This window comes from Hyla sarda, unplaced genomic scaffold (genome assembly GCF_029499605.1).
Source record: "Hyla sarda isolate aHylSar1 unplaced genomic scaffold, aHylSar1.hap1 scaffold_285, whole genome shotgun sequence".
NCBI classification, from domain to species: Eukaryota; Metazoa; Chordata; class Amphibia; order Anura; family Hylidae; genus Hyla; species Hyla sarda.
Genome location: NW_026609556.1, coordinates 191,275 through 210,456, shown reverse-complemented (window position 1 = coordinate 210,456; position 19,182 = coordinate 191,275). Strand labels below are relative to the sequence as shown.

Sequence of the window (19,182 nt, the reverse complement as noted above, 5' to 3'; positions counted from 1 at the left end):
ATTAATAAAAGCGTTGACCAATAAAATTCTGCCTGGTAAAATTTCGTTAAAACTCTCAATTAAAACGTTCCCTTTAAAAAGTATGGCGACCCCTGCTGATCTGGACTCATTTGATCCAGACCAGACTGATGGACCGTGCACCCAATCATCTTCATATTCTTTATAATTTAATCTGTGCGGGATGCCACATTCCTGCAGGAAAAGGACGGAAGCAGCAAAAACCGACAAGTAATTAAATAGGGCAACCCTTCTTACTCTGGCCCTCACACTTCTCACGTTCAAGGACAGACCGGACAACTCAGCCATGGGAATGTACAAGAAAACGTCTTACACCTCTGATTCCCCCTCCGAAGCCTCATACCCCCCAAAATCTGACTCAACTGTACGCATAGAGGAAGCAGGAGAGGAGGCACCATCACTCAGCCGACCCCCCTCCTCCATCATGATTGAGGCATAGTTGTTCTCGGGCATCCTGGCAATCAGGGCTCCAGACTCATTGGGTTCTTCCACCTCTTGCCCCTCCATAGGGGTCGGGTGTTCACTTAGTTCCGTCTCTGGTACCTCAGAGACGGTCACCCCTGAAACCTCCTCCTGGCAGGGAGGAGGGGGGGGTATCCCCTATGGGGACCTGTGGAGGAACGTCACTTGGGTTCCCTGCATCCGCAGGTACTTCCATCGGCTCCCCCTGGACCGCCTCCGAATAGAGTCTTCTGGAGCCCCTCCGCCTTTTAACCTTCACCTCTCCACCCGGATCATCGCTCTCAGGGGGACCCTGAGCCAGAGGTTGCTGAGGAGCGGATTCGGCCGCCGTCCGCTCCTCTCTTAACCCAGCATGCTCCTGGGGGCCAGTTTTTCCACCACTTGCACGTTTTTTGGCCATCCTCTGCTCTTTAGGGTCCCCTCCTTTTGCCTGAGGGGGGTCTTTCTCCTTCTCCATCTCACCGCTTACCTCTTGTGGGGGGGTAATCACTGGCTCTGCTTGCCTCGGCTGGTGTCCCGGTTGCTGTCCTTGCTGCCTCCAGGGTTGCCACTGCTGCTCCGTCCTATGTCTGTGGGGACAAGAGGAGAAAAGGTGACCGAATTGTTGACAGAAATTGCACCTCCCTCCTCTTGTGCATTTCTCTGTCTCGTGCTGTGTGCTACCACATTTTTTGCATGTACTTTCACAGTTTTCTTTTGTGTGTCCATATCTGTGACACTTCCTGCAGTAGCTTGGCATCCCCGCATAAAAGAGGTCGCCACACATATTATTTATTTTAAAACGAGCTGGTGGTAGTTGTATTCCCCCTGGCAATCTGTCATCTTTTTTGCATGTAACCTGAAATCTCCACTTAGATGTCCAGATGCCACAGCTGTTCATGATTTTTCCTCTGCACTCAACCTTACTAAAATAGACTTGTAAAAACAACTCAACATCGTGTAGGTTGGCGAAAGGGGAATACATCTTTACTACCACCAGCTTAATATCGTCTAGAACGTGTTCAATAATCCGGACACCCTGAAGCTTTTTGTCTTTACTCGCAGCAGCTCTGGTAACAAAATCTCTGTGGATGCCATTTTGTGTGAACGTCACATCAAAAATTTTACGCTTCGGGTAGTCCTGGATTGCCAATATCTCGCCCTTCTGTATTCCGAAAACTCCTCCGAGCACGTCCTCTACTACGAATTTCAAATCGTCCGCCCTTTTGGTATCATCCGTGAGAATGACTCTCACGGTGTTTTTGATCCTTGCGTATGCCGGCACAGAACCTGGATCCGGATCATCATCCATGGTTCTAACCTCTCTCCACCCGAAGGTCTTGAGAGGCGATCGCTACTCGTTACCCTGGGACTAGGCCCTCTCCCCAATAGCAACAAGTGGGTGAAGCCCAGGCAATAAACCTGGGCGATCCCACAAGGCCGAAGAGAGGGGTACCCGAGTACCTTCTGACCAGATCTCCTGTATTACTACACTTGATCTTAGCCAAAAGGCCGAGAAGCGATAACCGTGAAAGGGGCGGGCCCAACAAGGTGCCCTTCATGGGCACTATCACTGCTTGCTGTCAGGGAGGCTGCCAGACAATTTTCCATGCACACTCTGGGCTGGGGGGCAGTCAACCACCAGTACACACAGCAGAACCTAAACCCATACCATTATTGCTAAGCAGCAAGACAGGGGCCCATTGCACTCCCACGGGGCCTTTTTAAATGCAATCCATAACCCGGATTTGCCAGGAACCCTTCTTACTCCTCCTACTTGCATGTGACACTGGGCTTAGGATCTGCATAGGAAACACACACACAAGCACACACCTACCTTTGTTGCCTGCAGATGCCTCCTTGGCTGTCCCCAAACGGTATCAAACCAACACCCACGGGAAGCTGTAAGCATAGAGGACATGCCTGCACCCCATTGGACTTACCTGTGTGGGTTAAATCCGGGTTATTTGACAACCTATGGCGGTGATGGTTCTGCTCAGGCAGAGCAGTGCTGATGCTCCTCATAAAGCTGTCGCTGCTGTGAAGGTTCTAGGTGACATCACAAATCCCTATGGTTACATACACAACAAAGCTGGGTTGTTGTTGTTTACACTCTGCAAGGCCTGTGGAAGTGAGTGACATCATAGCACTGTAGTTCTGAGGGTTCTAGATGGATGCAACAATCTCCTGTTGCTTCTATGAAGGCCATAATAGACGACATCACCAAACAGCTCCATAGTCACATACACAGCAAAGGAGAGATGTTGTTTACACCTAGTGATGTCAGTGGTATTGAGTGACATCACAGCACAGTGCTAAGGCTCCTGGGCCTGGACACAGCAGCGGCTGCAATATCTCAACGGAGAATACGTTTATATATATGTGTGTGTGTGCGCGTATATATATATATATATATATATATATATATATATATATATATTTCTCCGCCGAAATCACTTTTAAACCCATTTCCACCTTTTTTTCCCTTCTCTTCCTCTTACTTTTTTTTCACGTTTTTTTACGTTTTTCTCCTTTTCGCCTCTTTTCTGGGCGTATTATTCTTCTTTTTCTTCTTTTTTTTCGTCTAATGCATACCCCATCAGTGCAGCAATGCTTATTCAATACCGCCAGCAGATGGAGACACTGGGGGATAATTTTCTAAGGATTTATACTGATTTTTCCTGTCTGAATTTGTCGCACAGAAAGTTGCAGGCCAAATATGTGTGACATTTCTGCGACTTTAGCTTCTAGAGCATTTTTACAACATTATACATAGGTGCTGAATACATAAAAAGCGACTGTTCAGCGACAGACAAGTCGCATCGGCTGAAAGTAAGCCAGAATGTCAGTCCATGTTGGAGCAGGTTTAGATACAGTCTAAAGTATAGATCTCAAAGTCTGTGCACAGAATTTAGCAAGGGCCTCGCACCTTCTGATGCATCAGGTAGGTGCACAATAGCATAGCCTAACCCTCTGTACTTTGGTCTATATTGATGCGGGACATAGACAGCCAGCTGATGACCAATCCATTAGTGCAATGGATGGCTGGAAGCATTTGTCTTTGCCTTTGCAATACCACAGAAGCAATGCATGGTCAATGTACAGCAATGACACACCTGTGTGAACAGCCAGGAGACCCCCCCCCCCCCCCCCATGTTATGTTACATAGTTACATAGTTAGTACGGTCGAAAAAAGACATATGTCCATCAAGTTCAACCAGGGAATTAAGGGGTAGGGGTGTGGCGCGATATTGGGGAAGGGATGAGATTTTATATTTCTTCATAAGCATTAATCTTATTTTGTCAATTAGGAACATTCAGCACCCACCCGCTATCAAGGCAGCTGCCTATCATGTCATGCCCTACCTGCACAGGTGTGCTGGCTACTCAAATGATCCAATTAAGGAGGCCATTTAGTCAGCAGCAGCAGAAGTCCTGTGCCTGGACGCTCCAACAGCGGCCAGACACAAGCAGAAGCAGAAGCAGCAGAAGCAGCAGCAGCACCACCTTTTGTTTTTTGGCTGCAGCAGCAGCAAGGCCCACAGGGCTGGCTAGCTGGCTAGCCAGCAAGCAGGTAGCAATGAAAGTAGGAATCTTTCTTTTTAACCCTGTAAGGGGGTGGTGCACTGTACCCGAAGATACTGCCATATCGGGTCAATGCATAGGGCGACGGAAGCAAGCTTCGAAATCGGCCCCCGTTCTCAAAAATCCATTTAATATATGGTCCCCAGATAGGGGACGTATCAGATATTAAACTGATAAGAACAGATACTACACTTGATCTTAGCCAAAAGGCCGAGAAGCGATAACCGTGAAAGGGGCGGGCCCAACAAGGTGCCCTTCATGGGCACTATCACTGCTTGCTGTCAGGGAGGCTGCCAGACAATTTTCCATGCACACTCTGGGCTGGGGGGCAGTCAACCACCAGTACACACAGCAGAACCTAAACCCATACCATTATTGCTAAGCAGCAAGACAGGGGCCCATTGCACTCCCACGGGGCCTTTTTAAATGCAATCCATAACCCGGATTTGCCAGGAACCCTTCTTACTCCTCCTACTTGCATGTGACACTGGGCTTAGGATCTGCATAGGAAACACACACACAAGCACACACCTACCTTTGTTGCCTGCAGATGCCTCCTTGGCTGTCCCCAAACGGTATCAAACCAACACCCACGGGAAGCTGTAAGCATAGAGGACATGCCTGCACCCCATTGGACTTACCTGTGTGGGTTAAATCCGGGTTATTTGACAACCTATGGCGGTGATGGTTCTGCTCAGGCAGAGCAGTGCTGATGCTCCTCATAAAGCTGTCGCTGCTGTGAAGGTTCTAGGTGACATCACAAATCCCTATGGTTACATACACAACAAAGCTGGGTTGTTGTTGTTTACACTCTGCAAGGCCTGTGGAAGTGAGTGACATCATAGCACTGTAGTTCTGAGGGTTCTAGATGGATGCAACAATCTCCTGTTGCTTCTATGAAGGCCATAATAGACGACATCACCAAACAGCTCCATAGTCACATACACAGCAAAGGAGAGATGTTGTTTACACCTAGTGATGTCAGTGGTATTGAGTGACATCACAGCACAGTGCTAAGGCTCCTGGGCCTGGACACAGCAGCGGCTGCAATATCTCAACGGAGAATACGTTTATATATATGTGTGTGTGTGCGCGTATATATATATATATATATATATATATATATATATATATATATTTCTCCGCCGAAATCACTTTTAAACCCATTTCCACCTTTTTTTCCCTTCTCTTCCTCTTACTTTTTTTTCACGTTTTTTTACGTTTTTCTCCTTTTCGCCTCTTTTCTGGGCGTATTATTCTTCTTTTTCTTCTTTTTTTTCGTCTAATGCATACCCCATCAGTGCAGCAATGCTTATTCAATACCGCCAGCAGATGGAGACACTGGGGGATAATTTTCTAAGGATTTATACTGATTTTTCCTGTCTGAATTTGTCGCACAGAAAGTTGCAGGCCAAATATGTGTGACATTTCTGCGACTTTAGCTTCTAGAGCATTTTTACAACATTATACATAGGTGCTGAATACATAAAAAGCGACTGTTCAGCGACAGACAAGTCGCATCGGCTGAAAGTAGGCCAGAATGTCAGTCCATGTTGGAGCAGGTTTAGATACAGTCTAAAGTATAGATCTCAAAGTCTGTGCACAGAATTTAGCAAGGGCCTCGCACCTTCTGATGCATCAGGTAGGTGCACAATAGCATAGCCTAACCCTCTGTACTTTGGTCTATATTGATGCGGGACATAGACAGCCAGCTGATGACCAATCCATTAGTGCAATGGATGGCTGGAAGCATTTGTCTTTGCCTTTGCAATACCACAGAAGCAATGCATGGTCAATGTACAGCAATGACACACCTGTGTGAACAGCCAGGAGACCCCCCCCCCCCCCCCATGTTATGTTACATAGTTACATAGTTAGTACGGTCGAAAAAAGACATATGTCCATCAAGTTCAACCAGGGAATTAAGGGGTAGGGGTGTGGCGCGATATTGGGGAAGGGATGAGATTTTATATTTCTTCATAAGCATTAATCTTATTTTGTCAATTAGGAACATTCAGCACCCACCCGCTATCAAGGCAGCTGCCTATCATGTCATGCCCTACCTGCACAGGTGTGCTGGCTACTCAAATGATCCAATTAAGGAGGCCATTTAGTCAGCAGCAGCAGAAGTCCTGTGCCTGGACGCTCCAACAGCGGCCAGACACAAGCAGAAGCAGAAGCAGCAGAAGCAGCAGCAGCACCACCTTTTGTTTTTTGGCTGCAGCAGCAGCAAGGCCCACAGGGCTGGCTAGCTGGCTAGCCAGCAAGCAGGTAGCAATGAAAGTAGGAATCTTTCTTTTTAACCCTGTAAGGGGGTGGTGCACTGTACCCGAAGATACTGCCATATCGGGTCAATGCATAGGGCGACGGAAGCAAGCTTCGAAATCGGCCCCCGTTCTCAAAAATCCATTTAATATATGGTCCCCAGATAGGGGACGTATCAGATATTAAACTGATAAGAACAGATACTACACTTGATCTTAGCCAAAAGGCCGAGAAGCGATAACCGTGAAAGGGGCGGGCCCAACAAGGTGCCCTTCATGGGCACTATCACTGCTTGCTGTCAGGGAGGCTGCCAGACAATTTTCCATGCACACTCTGGGCTGGGGGGCAGTCAACCACCAGTACACACAGCAGAACCTAAACCCATACCATTATTGCTAAGCAGCAAGACAGGGGCCCATTGCACTCCCACGGGGCCTTTTTAAATGCAATCCATAACCCGGATTTGCCAGGAACCCTTCTTACTCCTCCTACTTGCATGTGACACTGGGCTTAGGATCTGCATAGGAAACACACACACAAGCACACACCTACCTTTGTTGCCTGCAGATGCCTCCTTGGCTGTCCCCAAACGGTATCAAACCAACACCCACGGGAAGCTGTAAGCATAGAGGACATGCCTGCACCCCATTGGACTTACCTGTGTGGGTTAAATCCGGGTTATTTGACAACCTATGGTGGTGATGGTTCTGCTCAGGCAGAGCAGTGCTGATGCTCCTCATAAAGCTGTCGCTGCTGTGAAGGTTCTAGGTGACATCACAAATCCCTATGGTTACATACACAACAAAGCTGGGTTGTTGTTGTTTACACTCTGCAAGGCCTGTGGAAGTGAGTGACATCATAGCACTGTAGTTCTGAGGGTTCTAGATGGATGCAACAATCTCCTGTTGCTTCTATGAAGGCCATAATAGACGACATCACCAAACAGCTCCATAGTCACATACACAGCAAAGGAGAGATGTTGTTTACACCTAGTGATGTCAGTGGTATTGAGTGACATCACAGCACAGTGCTAAGGCTCCTGGGCCTGGACACAGCAGCGGCTGCAATATCTCAACGGAGAATACGTTTATATATATGTGTGTGTGTGCGCGTATATATATATATATATATATATATATATATATATATATATTTCTCCGCCGAAATCACTTTTAAACCCATTTCCACCTTTTTTTCCCTTCTCTTCCTCTTACTTTTTTTTCACGTTTTTTTACGTTTTTCTCCTTTTCGCCTCTTTTCTGGGCGTATTATTCTTCTTTTTCTTCTTTTTTTTCGTCTAATGCATACCCCATCAGTGCAGCAATGCTTATTCAATACCGCCAGCAGATGGAGACACTGGGGGATAATTTTCTAAGGATTTATACTGATTTTTCCTGTCTGAATTTGTCGCACAGAAAGTTGCAGGCCAAATATGTGTGACATTTCTGCGACTTTAGCTTCTAGAGCATTTTTACAACATTATACATAGGTGCTGAATACATAAAAAGCGACTGTTCAGCGACAGACAAGTCGCATCGGCTGAAAGTAGGCCAGAATGTCAGTCCATGTTGGAGCAGGTTTAGATACAGTCTAAAGTATAGATCTCAAAGTCTGTGCACAGAATTTAGCAAGGGCCTCGCACCTTCTGATGCATCAGGTAGGTGCACAATAGCATAGCCTAACCCTCTGTACTTTGGTCTATATTGATGCGGGACATAGACAGCCAGCTGATGACCAATCCATTAGTGCAATGGATGGCTGGAAGCATTTGTCTTTGCCTTTGCAATACCACAGAAGCAATGCATGGTCAATGTACAGCAATGACACACCTGTGTGAACAGCCAGGAGACCCCCCCCCCCCCATGTTATGTTACATAGTTACATAGTTAGTACGGTCGAAAAAAGACATATGTCCATCAAGTTCAACCAGGGAATTAAGGGGTAGGGGTGTGGCGCGATATTGGGGAAGGGATGAGATTTTATATTTCTTCATAAGCATTAATCTTATTTTGTCAATTAGGAACATTCAGCACCCACCCGCTATCAAGGCAGCTGCCTATCATGTCATGCCCTACCTGCACAGGTGTGCTGGCTACTCAAATGATCCAATTAAGGAGGCCATTTAGTCAGCAGCAGCAGAAGTCCTGTGCCTGGACGCTCCAACAGCGGCCAGACACAAGCAGAAGCAGAAGCAGCAGAAGCAGCAGCAGCAGCACCACCTTTTGTTTTTTGGCTGCAGCAGCAGCAGCAAGGCCCACAGGGCTGGCTAGCTGGCTAGCCAGCAAGCAGGTAGCAATGAAAGTAGGAATCTTTCTTTTTAACCCTGTAAGGGGGTGGTGCACTGTACCCGAAGATACTGCCATATCGGGTCAATGCATAGGGCGACGGAAGCAAGCTTCGAAATCGGCCCCCGTTCTCAAAAATCCATTTAATATATGGTCCCCAGATAGGGGACGTATCAGATATTAAACTGATAAGAACAGATACTACACTTGATCTTAGCCAAAAGGCCGAGAAGCGATAACCGTCAAAGGGGCGGGCCCAACAAGGTGCCCTTCATGGGCACTATCACTGCTTGCTGTCAGGGAGGCTGCCAGACAATTTTCCATGCACACTCTGGGCTGGGGGGCAGTCAACCACCAGTACACACAGCAGAACCTAAACCCATACCATTATTGCTAAGCAGCAAGACAGGGGCCCATTGCACTCCCACGGGGCCTTTTTAAATGCAATCCATAACCCGGATTTGCCAGGAACCCTTCTTACTCCTCCTACTTGCATGTGACACTGGGCTTAGGAGCTGCATAGGAAACACACACACAAGCACACACCTACCTTTGTTGCCTGCAGATGCCTCCTTGGCTGTCCCCAAACGGTATCAAACCAACACCCACGGGAAGCTGTAAGCATAGAGGACATGCCTGCACCCCATTGGACTTACCTGTGTGGGTTAAATCCGGGTTATTTGACAACCTATGGCGGTGATGGTTCTGCTCAGGCAGAGCAGTGCTGATGCTCCTCATAAAGCTGTCGCTGCTGTGAAGGTTCTAGGTGACATCACAAATCCCTATGGTTACATACACAACAAAGCTGGGTTGTTGTTGTTTACACTCTGCAAGGCCTGTGGAAGTGAGTGACATCATAGCACTGTAGTTCTGAGGGTTCTAGATGGATGCAACAATCTCCTGTTGCTTCTATGAAGGCCATAATAGACGACATCACCAAACAGCTCCATAGTCACATACACAGCAAAGGAGAGATGTTGTTTACACCTAGTGATGTCAGTGGTATTGAGTGACATCACAGCACAGTGCTAAGGCTCCTGGGCCTGGACACAGCAGCGGCTGCAATATCTCAACGGAGAATACGTTTATATATATGTGTGTGTGTGCGCGTATATATATATATATATATATATATATATATATATATATATTTCTCCGCCGAAATCACTTTTAAACCCATTTCCACCTTTTTTTCCCTTCTCTTCCTCTTACTTTTTTTTCACGTTTTTTTACGTTTTTCTCCTTTTCGCCTCTTTTCTGGGCGTATTATTCTTCTTTTTCTTCTTTTTTTTCGTCTAATGCATACCCCATCAGTGCAGCAATGCTTATTCAATACCGCCAGCAGATGGAGACACTGGGGGATAATTTTCTAAGGATTTATACTGATTTTTCCTGTCTGAATTTGTCGCACAGAAAGTTGCAGGCCAAATATGTGTGACATTTCTGCGACTTTAGCTTCTAGAGCATTTTTACAACATTATACATAGGTGCTGAATACATAAAAAGCGACTGTTCAGCGACAGACAAGTCGCATCGGCTGAAAGTAGGCCAGAATGTCAGTCCATGTTGGAGCAGGTTTAGATACAGTCTAAAGTATAGATCTCAAAGTCTGTGCACAGAATTTAGCAAGGGCCTCGCACCTTCTGATGCATCAGGTAGGTGCACAATAGCATAGCCTAACCCTCTGTACTTTGGTCTATATTGATGCGGGACATAGACAGCCAGCTGATGACCAATCCATTAGTGCAATGGATGGCTGGAAGCATTTGTCTTTGCCTTTGCAATACCACAGAAGCAATGCATGGTCAATGTACAGCAATGACACACCTGTGTGAACAGCCAGGAGACCCCCCCCCCCCCCCATGTTATGTTACATAGTTACATAGTTAGTACGGTCGAAAAAAGACATATGTCCATCAAGTTCAACCAGGGAATTAAGGGGTAGGGGTGTGGCGCGATATTGGGGAAGGGATGAGATTTTATATTTCTTCATAAGCATTAATCTTATTTTGTCAATTAGGAACATTCAGCACCCACCCGCTATCAAGGCAGCTGCCTATCATGTCATGCCCTACCTGCACAGGTGTGCTGGCTACTCAAATGATCCAATTAAGGAGGCCATTTAGTCAGCAGCAGCAGAAGTCCTGTGCCTGGACGCTCCAACAGCGGCCAGACACAAGCAGAAGCAGAAGCAGCAGAAGCAGCAGCAGCACCACCTTTTGTTTTTTGGCTGCAGCAGCAGCAAGGTCCACAGGGCTGGCTAGCTGGCTAGCCAGCAAGCAGGTAGCAATGAAAGTAGGAATCTTTCTTTTTAACCCTGTAAGGGGGTGGTGCACTGTACCCGAAGATACTGCCATATCGGGTCAATGCATAGGGCGACGGAAGCAAGCTTCGAAATCGGCCCCCGTTCTCAAAAATCCATTTAATATATGGTCCCCAGATAGGGGACGTATCAGATATTAAACTGATAAGAACAGATACTACACTTGATCTTAGCCAAAAGGCCGAGAAGCGATAACCGTGAAAGGGGCGGGCCCAACAAGGTCCCCTTCATGGGCACTATCACTGCTTGCTGTCAGGGAGGCTGCCAGACAATTTTCCATGCACACTCTGGGCTGGGGGGCAGTCAACCACCAGTACACACAGCAGAACCTAAACCCATACCATTATTGCTAAGCAGCAAGACAGGGGCCCATTGCACTCCCACGGGGCCTTTTTAAATGCAATCCATAACCCGGATTTGCCAGGAACCCTTCTTACTCCTCCTACTTGCATGTGACACTGGGCTTAGGATCTGCATAGGAAACACACACACAAGCACACACCTACCTTTGTTGCCTGCAGATGCCTCCTTGGCTGTCCCCAAACGGTATCAAACCAACACCCACGGGAAGCTGTAAGCATAGAGGACATGCCTGCACCCCATTGGACTTACCTGTGTGGGTTAAATCCGGGTTATTTGACAACCTATGGCGGTGATGGTTCTGCTCAGGCAGAGCAGTGCTGATGCTCCTCATAAAGCTGTCGCTGCTGTGAAGGTTCTAGGTGACATCACAAATCCCTATGGTTACATACACAACAAAGCTGGGTTGTTGTTGTTTACACTCTGCAAGGCCTGTGGAAGTGAGTGACATCATAGCACTGTAGTTCTGAGGGTTCTAGATGGATGCAACAATCTCCTGTTGCTTCTATGAAGGCCATAATAGACGACATCACCAAACAGCTCCATAGTCACATACACAGCAAAGGAGAGATGTTGTTTACACCTAGTGATGTCAGTGGTATTGAGTGACATCACAGCACAGTGCTAAGGCTCCTGGGCCTGGACACAGCAGCGGCTGCAATATCTCAACGGAGAATACGTTTATATATATGTGTGTGTGTGCGCGTATATATATATATATATATATATATATATATATATATATATATTTCTCCGCCGAAATCACTTTTAAACCCATTTCCACCTTTTTTTCCCTTCTCTTCCTCTTACTTTTTTTTCACGTTTTTTTACGTTTTTCTCCTTTTCGCCTCTTTTCTGGGCGTATTATTCTTCTTTTTCTTCTTTTTTTTCGTCTAATGCATACCCCATCAGTGCAGCAATGCTTATTCAATACCGCCAGCAGATGGAGACACTGGGGGATAATTTTCTAAGGATTTATACTGATTTTTCCTGTCTGAATTTGTCGCACAGAAAGTTGCAGGCCAAATATGTGTGACATTTCTGCGACTTTAGCTTCTAGAGCATTTTTACAACATTATACATAGGTGCTGAATACATAAAAAGCGACTGTTCAGCGACAGACAAGTCGCATCGGCTGAAAGTAGGCCAGAATGTCAGTCCATGTTGGAGCAGGTTTAGATACAGTCTAAAGTATAGATCTCAAAGTCTGTGCACAGAATTTAGCAAGGGCCTCGCACCTTCTGATGCATCAGGTAGGTGCACAATAGCATAGCCTAACCCTCTGTACTTTGGTCTATATTGATGCGGGACATAGACAGCCAGCTGATGACCAATCCATTAGTGCAATGGATGGCTGGAAGCATTTGTCTTTGCCTTTGCAATACCACAGAAGCAATGCATGGTCAATGTACAGCAATGACACACCTGTGTGAACAGCCAGGAGACCCCCCCCCCCCCCCATGTTATGTTACATAGTTACATAGTTAGTACGGTCGAAAAAAGACATATGTCCATCAAGTTCAACCAGGGAATTAAGGGGTAGGGGTGTGGCGCGATATTGGGGAAGGGATGAGATTTTATATTTCTTCATAAGCATTAATCTTATTTTGTCAATTAGGAACATTCAGCACCCACCCGCTATCAAGGCAGCTGCCTATCATGTCATGCCCTACCTGCACAGGTGTGCTGGCTACTCAAATGATCCAATTAAGGAGGCCATTTAGTCAGCAGCAGCAGAAGTCCTGTGCCTGGACGCTCCAACAGCGGCCAGACACAAGCAGAAGCAGAAGCAGCAGAAGCAGCAGCAGCACCACCTTTTGTTTTTTGGCTGCAGCAGCAGCAAGGCCCACAGGGCTGGCTAGCTGGCTAGCCAGCAAGCAGGTAGCAATGAAAGTAGGAATCTTTCTTTTTAACCCTGTAAGGGGGTGGTGCACTGTACCCGAAGATACTGCCATATCGGGTCAATGCATAGGGCGACGGAAGCAAGCTTCGAAATCGGCCCCCGTTCTCAAAAATCCATTTAATATATGGTCCCCAGATAGGGGACGTATCAGATATTAAACTGATAAGAACAGATACTACACTTGATCTTAGCCAAAAGGCCGAGAAGCGATAACCGTGAAAGGGGCGGGCCCAACAAGGTGCCCTTCATGGGCACTATCACTGCTTGCTGTCAGGGAGGCTGCCAGACAATTTTCCATGCACACTCTGGGCTGGGGGGCAGTCAACCACCAGTACACACAGCAGAACCTAAACCCATACCATTATTGCTAAGCAGCAAGACAGGGGCCCATTGCACTCCCACGGGGCCTTTTTAAATGCAATCCATAACCCGGGTTTGCCAGGAACCCTTCTTACTCCTCCTACTTGCATGTGACACTGGGCTTAGGATCTGCATAGGAAACACACACACAAGCACACACCTACCTTTGTTGCCTGCAGATGCCTCCTTGGCTGTCCCCAAACGGTATCAAACCAACACCCACGGGAAGCTGTAAGCATAGAGGACATGCCTGCACCCCATTGGACTTACCTGTGTGGGTTAAATCCGGGTTATTTGACAACCTATGGCGGTGATGGTTCTGCTCAGGCAGAGCAGTGCTGATGCTCCTCATAAAGCTGTCGCTGCTGTGAAGGTTCTAGGTGACATCACAAATCCCTATGGTTACATACACAACAAAGCTGGGTTGTTGTTGTTTACACTCTGCAAGGCCTGTGGAAGTGAGTGACATCATAGCACTGTAGTTCTGAGGGTTCTAGATGGATGCAACAATCTCCTGTTGCTTCTATGAAGGCCATAATAGACGACATCACCAAACAGCTCCATAGTCACATACACAGCAAAGGAGAGATGTTGTTTACACCTAGTGATGTCAGTGGTATTGAGTGACATCACAGCACAGTGCTAAGGCTCCTGGGCCTGGACACAGCAGCGGCTGCAATATCTCAACGGAGAATACGTTTATATATATGTGTGTGTGTGCGCGTATATATATATATATATATATATATATATATATATATATATATATATATATTCTCCGCCGAAATCACTTTTAAACCCATTTCCACCTTTTTTTCCCTTCTCTTCCTCTTACTTTTTTTTCACGTTTTTTTACGTTTTTCTCCTTTTCGCCTCTTTTCTGGGCGTATTATTCTTCTTTTTCTTCTTTTTTTTCGTCTAATGCATACCCCATCAGTGCAGCAATGCTTATTCAATACCGCCAGCAGATGGAGACACTGGGGGATAATTTTCTAAGGATTTATACTGATTTTTCCTGTCTGAATTTGTCGCACAGAAAGTTGCAGGCCAAATATGTGTGACATTTCTGCGACTTTAGCTTCTAGAGCATTTTTACAACATTATACATAGGTGCTGAATACATAAAAAGCGACTGTTCAGCGACAGACAAGTCGCATCGGCTGAAAGTAGGCCAGAATGTCAGTCCATGTTGGAGCAGGTTTAGATACAGTCTAAAGTATAGATCTCAAAGTCTGTGCACAGAATTTAGCAAGGGCCTCGCACCTTCTGATGCATCAGGTAGGTGCACAATAGCATAGCCTAACCCTCTGTACTTTGGTCTATATTGATGCGGGACATAGACAGCCAGCTGATGACCAATCCATTAGTGCAATGGATGGCTGGAAGCATTTGTCTTTGCCTTTGCAATACCACAGAAGCAATGCATGGTCAATGTACAGCAATGACACACCTGTGTGAACAGCCAGGAGACCCCCCCCCCCCCCCATGTTATGTTACATAGTTACATAGTTAGTACGGTCGAAAAAAGACATATGTCCATCAAGTTCAACCAGGGAATTAAGGGGTAGGGGTGTGGCGCGATATTGGGGAAGGGATGAGATTTTATATTTCTTCATAAGCATTAATCTTATTTTGTCAATTAGGAACATTCAGCACCCACCCGCTATCAAGGCAGCTGCCTATCATGTCATGCCCTACCTGCACAGGTGTGCTGGCTACTCAAATGATCCAATTAAGGAGGCCATTTAGTCAGCAGCAGCAGAAGTCCTGTGCCTGGACGCTCCAACAGCGGCCAGACACAAGCAGAAGCAGAAGCAGCAGAAGCAGCAGCAGCACCACCTTTTGTTTTTTGGCTGCAGCAGCAGCAAGGCCCACAGGGCTGGCTAGCTGGCTAGCCAGCAAGCAGGTAGCAATGAAAGTAGGAATCTTTCTTTTTAACCCTGTAAGGGGGTGGTGCACTGTACCCGAAGATACTGCCATATCGGGTCAATGCATAGGGCGACGGAAGCAAGCTTCGAAATCGGCCCCCGTTCTCAAAAATCCATTTAATATATGGTCCCCAGATAGGGGACGTATCAGATATTAAACTGATAAGAACAGATACTACACTTGATCTTAGCCAAAAGGCCGAGAAGCGATAACCGTGAAAGGGGCGGGCCCAACAAGGTGCCCTTCATGGGCACTATCACTGCTTGCTGTCAGGGAGGCTGCCAGACAATTTTCCATGCACACTCTGGGCTGGGGGGCAGTCAACCACCAGTACACACAGCAGAACCTAAACCCATACCATTATTGCTAAGCAGCAAGACAGGGGCCCATTGCACTCCCACGGGGCCTTTTTAAATGCAATCCATAACCCGGATTTGCCAGGAACCCTTCTTACTCCTCCTACTTGCATGTGACACTGGGCTTAGGATCTGCATAGGAAACACACACACAAGCACACACCTACCTTTGTTGCCTGCAGATGCCTCCTTGGCTGTCCCCAAACGGTATCAAACCAACACCCACGGGAAGCTGTAAGCATAGAGGACATGCCTGCACCCCATTGGACTTACCTGTGTGGGTTAAATCCGGGTTATTTGACAACCTATGGCGGTGATGGTTCTGCTCAGGCAGAGCAGTGCTGATGCTCCTCATAAAGCTGTCGCTGCTGTGAAGGTTCTAGGTGACATCACAAATCCCTATGGTTACATACACAAAAAAGCTGGGTTGTTGTTGTTTACACTCTGCAAGGCCTGTGGAAGTGAGTGACATCATAGCACTGTAGTTCTGAGGGTTCTAGATGGATGCAACAATCTCCTGTTGCTTCTATGAAGGCCATAATAGACGACATCACCAAACAGCTCCATAGTCACATACACAGCAAAGGAGAGATGTTGTTTACACCTAGTGATGTCAGTGGTATTGAGTGACATCACAGCACAGTGCTAAGGCTCCTGGGCCTGGACACAGCAGCGGCTGCAATATCTCAACGGAGAATACGTTTATATATATGTGTGTGTGTGCGCGTATATATATATATATATATATATATATATATATATATATATATTTCACCGCCGAAATCACTTTTAAACCCATTTCCACCTTTTTTTCCCTTCTCTTCCTCTTACTTTTTTTTCACGTTTTTTTACGTTTTTCTCCTTTTCGCCTCTTTTCTGGGCGTATTATTCTTCTTTTTCTTCTTTTTTTTCGTCTAATGCATACCCCATCAGTGCAGCAATGCTTATTCAATACCGCCAGCAGATGGAGACACTGGGGGATAATTTTCTAAGGATTTATACTGATTTTTCCTGTCTGAATTTGTCGCACAGAAAGTTGCAGGCCAAATATGTGTGACATTTCTGCGACTTTAGCTTCTAGAGCATTTTTACAACATTATACATAGGTGCTGAATACATAAAAAGCGACTGTTCAGCGACAGACAAGTCGCATCGGCTGAAAGTAGGCCAGAATGTCAGTCCATGTTGGAGCAGGTTTAGATACAGTCTAAAGTATAGATCTCAAAGTCTGTGCACAGAATTTAGCAAGGGCCTCGCACCTTCTGATGCATCAGGTAGGTGCACAATAGCATAGCCTAACCCTCTGTACTTTGGTCTATATTGATGCGGGACATAGACAGCCAGCTGATGACCAATCCATTAGTGCAATGGATGGCTGGAAGCATTTGTCTTTGCCTTTGCAATACCACAGAAGCAATGCATGGTCAATGTACAGCAATGACACACCTGTGTGAACAGCCAGGAGACCCCCCCCCCCCCCCCCATGTTATGTTACATAGTTACATAGTTAGTACGGTCGAAAAAAGACATATGTCCATCAAGTTCAACCAGGGAATTAAGGGGTAGGGGTGTGGCGCGATATTGGGGAAGGGATGAGATTTTATATTTCTTCATAAGCATTAATCTTATTTTGTCAATTAGGAACATTCAGCACCCACCCGCTATCAAGGCAGCTGCCTATCATGTCATGCCCTACCTGCACAGGTGTGCTGGCTACTCAAATGATCCAATTAAGGAGGCCATTTAGTCAGCAGCAGCAGAAGTCCTGTGCCTGGACGCTCCAACAGCGGCCAGACACAAGCAGAAGCAGAAGCAGCAGAAGCAGCAGCAGCACCACCTTTTGTTTTTTGGCTGCAGCAGCAGCAAGGCCCACAGGGCTGGCTAGCTGGCTAGCCAGCAAGCAGGTAGCAATGAAAGTAGGAATCTTTCTTTTTAACCCTGTAAGGGGGTGGTGCACTGTACCCGAAGATACTGCCATATCGGGTCAATGCATAGGGCGACGGAAGCAAGCTTCGAAATCGGCCCCCGTTCTCAAAAATCCATTTAATATATGGTCCCCAGATAGGGGACGTATCAGATATTAAACTGATAAGAACAGATACTACACTTGATCTTAGCCAAAAGGCCGAGAAGCGATAACCGTGAAAGGGGCGGGCCCAACAAGGTGCCCTTCATGGGCACTATCACTGCTTGCTGTCAGGGAGGCTGCCAGACAATTTTCCATGCACACTCTGGGCTGGGGGGCAGTCAACCACCAGTACACACAGCAGAACCTAAACCCATACCATTATTGCTAAGCAGCAAGACAGGGGCCCATTGCACTCCCACGGGGCCTTTTTAAATGCAATCCATAACCCGGATTTGCCAGGAACCCTTCTTACTCCTCCTACTTGCATGTGACACTGGGCTTAGGATCTGCATAGGAAACACACACACAAGCACACACCTACCTTTGTTGCCTGCAGATGCCTCCTTGGCTGTCCCCAAACGGTATCAAACCAACACCCACGGGAAGCTGTAAGCATAGAGGACATGCCTGCACCCCATTGGACTTACCTGTGTGGGTTAAATCCGGGTTATTTGACAACCTATGGCGGTGATGGTTCTGCTCAGGCAGAGCAGTGCTGATGCTCCTCATAAAGCTGTCGCTGCTGTGAAGGTTCTAGGTGACATCACAAATCCCTATGGTTACATACACAACAAAGCTGGGTTGTTGTTGTTTACACTCTGCAAGGCCTGTGGAAGTGAGTGACATCATTGCACTGTAGTTCTGAGGGTTCTAGATGGATGCAACAATCTCCTGTTGCTTCTATGAAGGCCGTAATAGACGACATCACCAAACAGCTCCATAGTCACATACACAGCAAAGGAGAGATGTTGTTTACACCTAGTGATGTCAGTGGTATTGAGTGACATCACAGCACAGTGCTAAGGCTCCTGGGCCTGGACACAGCAGCGGCTGCAATATCTCAACGGAGAATACGTTTATATATATGTGTGTGTGTGCGCGTATATATATATATATATATATATATATATATATATATATATATATATATATATATATATATTTCTCCGCCGAAATCACTTTTAAACCCATTTCCACCTTTTTTTCCCTTCTCTTCCTCTTACTTTTTTTTCACGTTTTTTTACGTTTTTCTCCTTTTCGCCTCTTTTCTGGGCGTATTATTCTTCTTTTTCTTCTTTTTTTTCGTCTAATGCATACCCCATCAGTGCAGCAATGCTTATTCAATACCGCCAGCAGATGGAGACACTGGGGGATAATTTTCTAAGGATTTATACTGATTTTTCCTGTCTGAATTTGTCGCACAGAAAGTTGCAGGCCAAATATGTGTG

The 19,182-nt window shown here is 46.4% G+C and overlaps 7 non-coding genes and 1 pseudogene across 7 annotated transcripts; all 8 read right to left on the bottom strand.

The window, feature by feature from the left end:
- Window positions 1-1,850: 1,850 nt before the first annotated feature.
- On the bottom strand, window positions 1,851-1,983 carry LOC130326571 (U2 spliceosomal RNA; annotated as a pseudogene).
- A 2,092-nt stretch (window positions 1,984-4,075) lies between these two features.
- LOC130326487 (U2 spliceosomal RNA) lies at window positions 4,076-4,266 on the bottom strand. The gene has a single exon (XR_008871081.1). It is a non-coding gene; the product is annotated as a U2 spliceosomal RNA (small nuclear RNA).
- A 2,091-nt stretch (window positions 4,267-6,357) lies between these two features.
- On the bottom strand, window positions 6,358-6,548 carry LOC130326486 (U2 spliceosomal RNA). The gene has a single exon (XR_008871080.1). It is a non-coding gene; the product is annotated as a U2 spliceosomal RNA (small nuclear RNA).
- Window positions 6,549-8,640: 2,092 nt separating this feature from the next.
- On the bottom strand, window positions 8,641-8,831 carry LOC130326485 (U2 spliceosomal RNA). Its single transcript, XR_008871079.1, has one exon. It is a non-coding gene; the product is annotated as a U2 spliceosomal RNA (small nuclear RNA).
- Window positions 8,832-10,919: 2,088 nt separating this feature from the next.
- On the bottom strand, window positions 10,920-11,110 carry LOC130326483 (U2 spliceosomal RNA). The gene has a single exon (XR_008871077.1). It is a non-coding gene; the product is annotated as a U2 spliceosomal RNA (small nuclear RNA).
- A 2,090-nt stretch (window positions 11,111-13,200) lies between these two features.
- On the bottom strand, window positions 13,201-13,391 carry LOC130326482 (U2 spliceosomal RNA). Its single transcript, XR_008871076.1, has one exon. It is a non-coding gene; the product is annotated as a U2 spliceosomal RNA (small nuclear RNA).
- A 2,097-nt stretch (window positions 13,392-15,488) lies between these two features.
- On the bottom strand, window positions 15,489-15,679 carry LOC130326481 (U2 spliceosomal RNA). Its single transcript, XR_008871075.1, has one exon. It is a non-coding gene; the product is annotated as a U2 spliceosomal RNA (small nuclear RNA).
- A 2,092-nt stretch (window positions 15,680-17,771) lies between these two features.
- Window positions 17,772-17,962, bottom strand: LOC130326480 (U2 spliceosomal RNA). The gene has a single exon (XR_008871074.1). It is a non-coding gene; the product is annotated as a U2 spliceosomal RNA (small nuclear RNA).
- Between the last annotated feature and the right edge of the window lie 1,220 nt (window positions 17,963-19,182).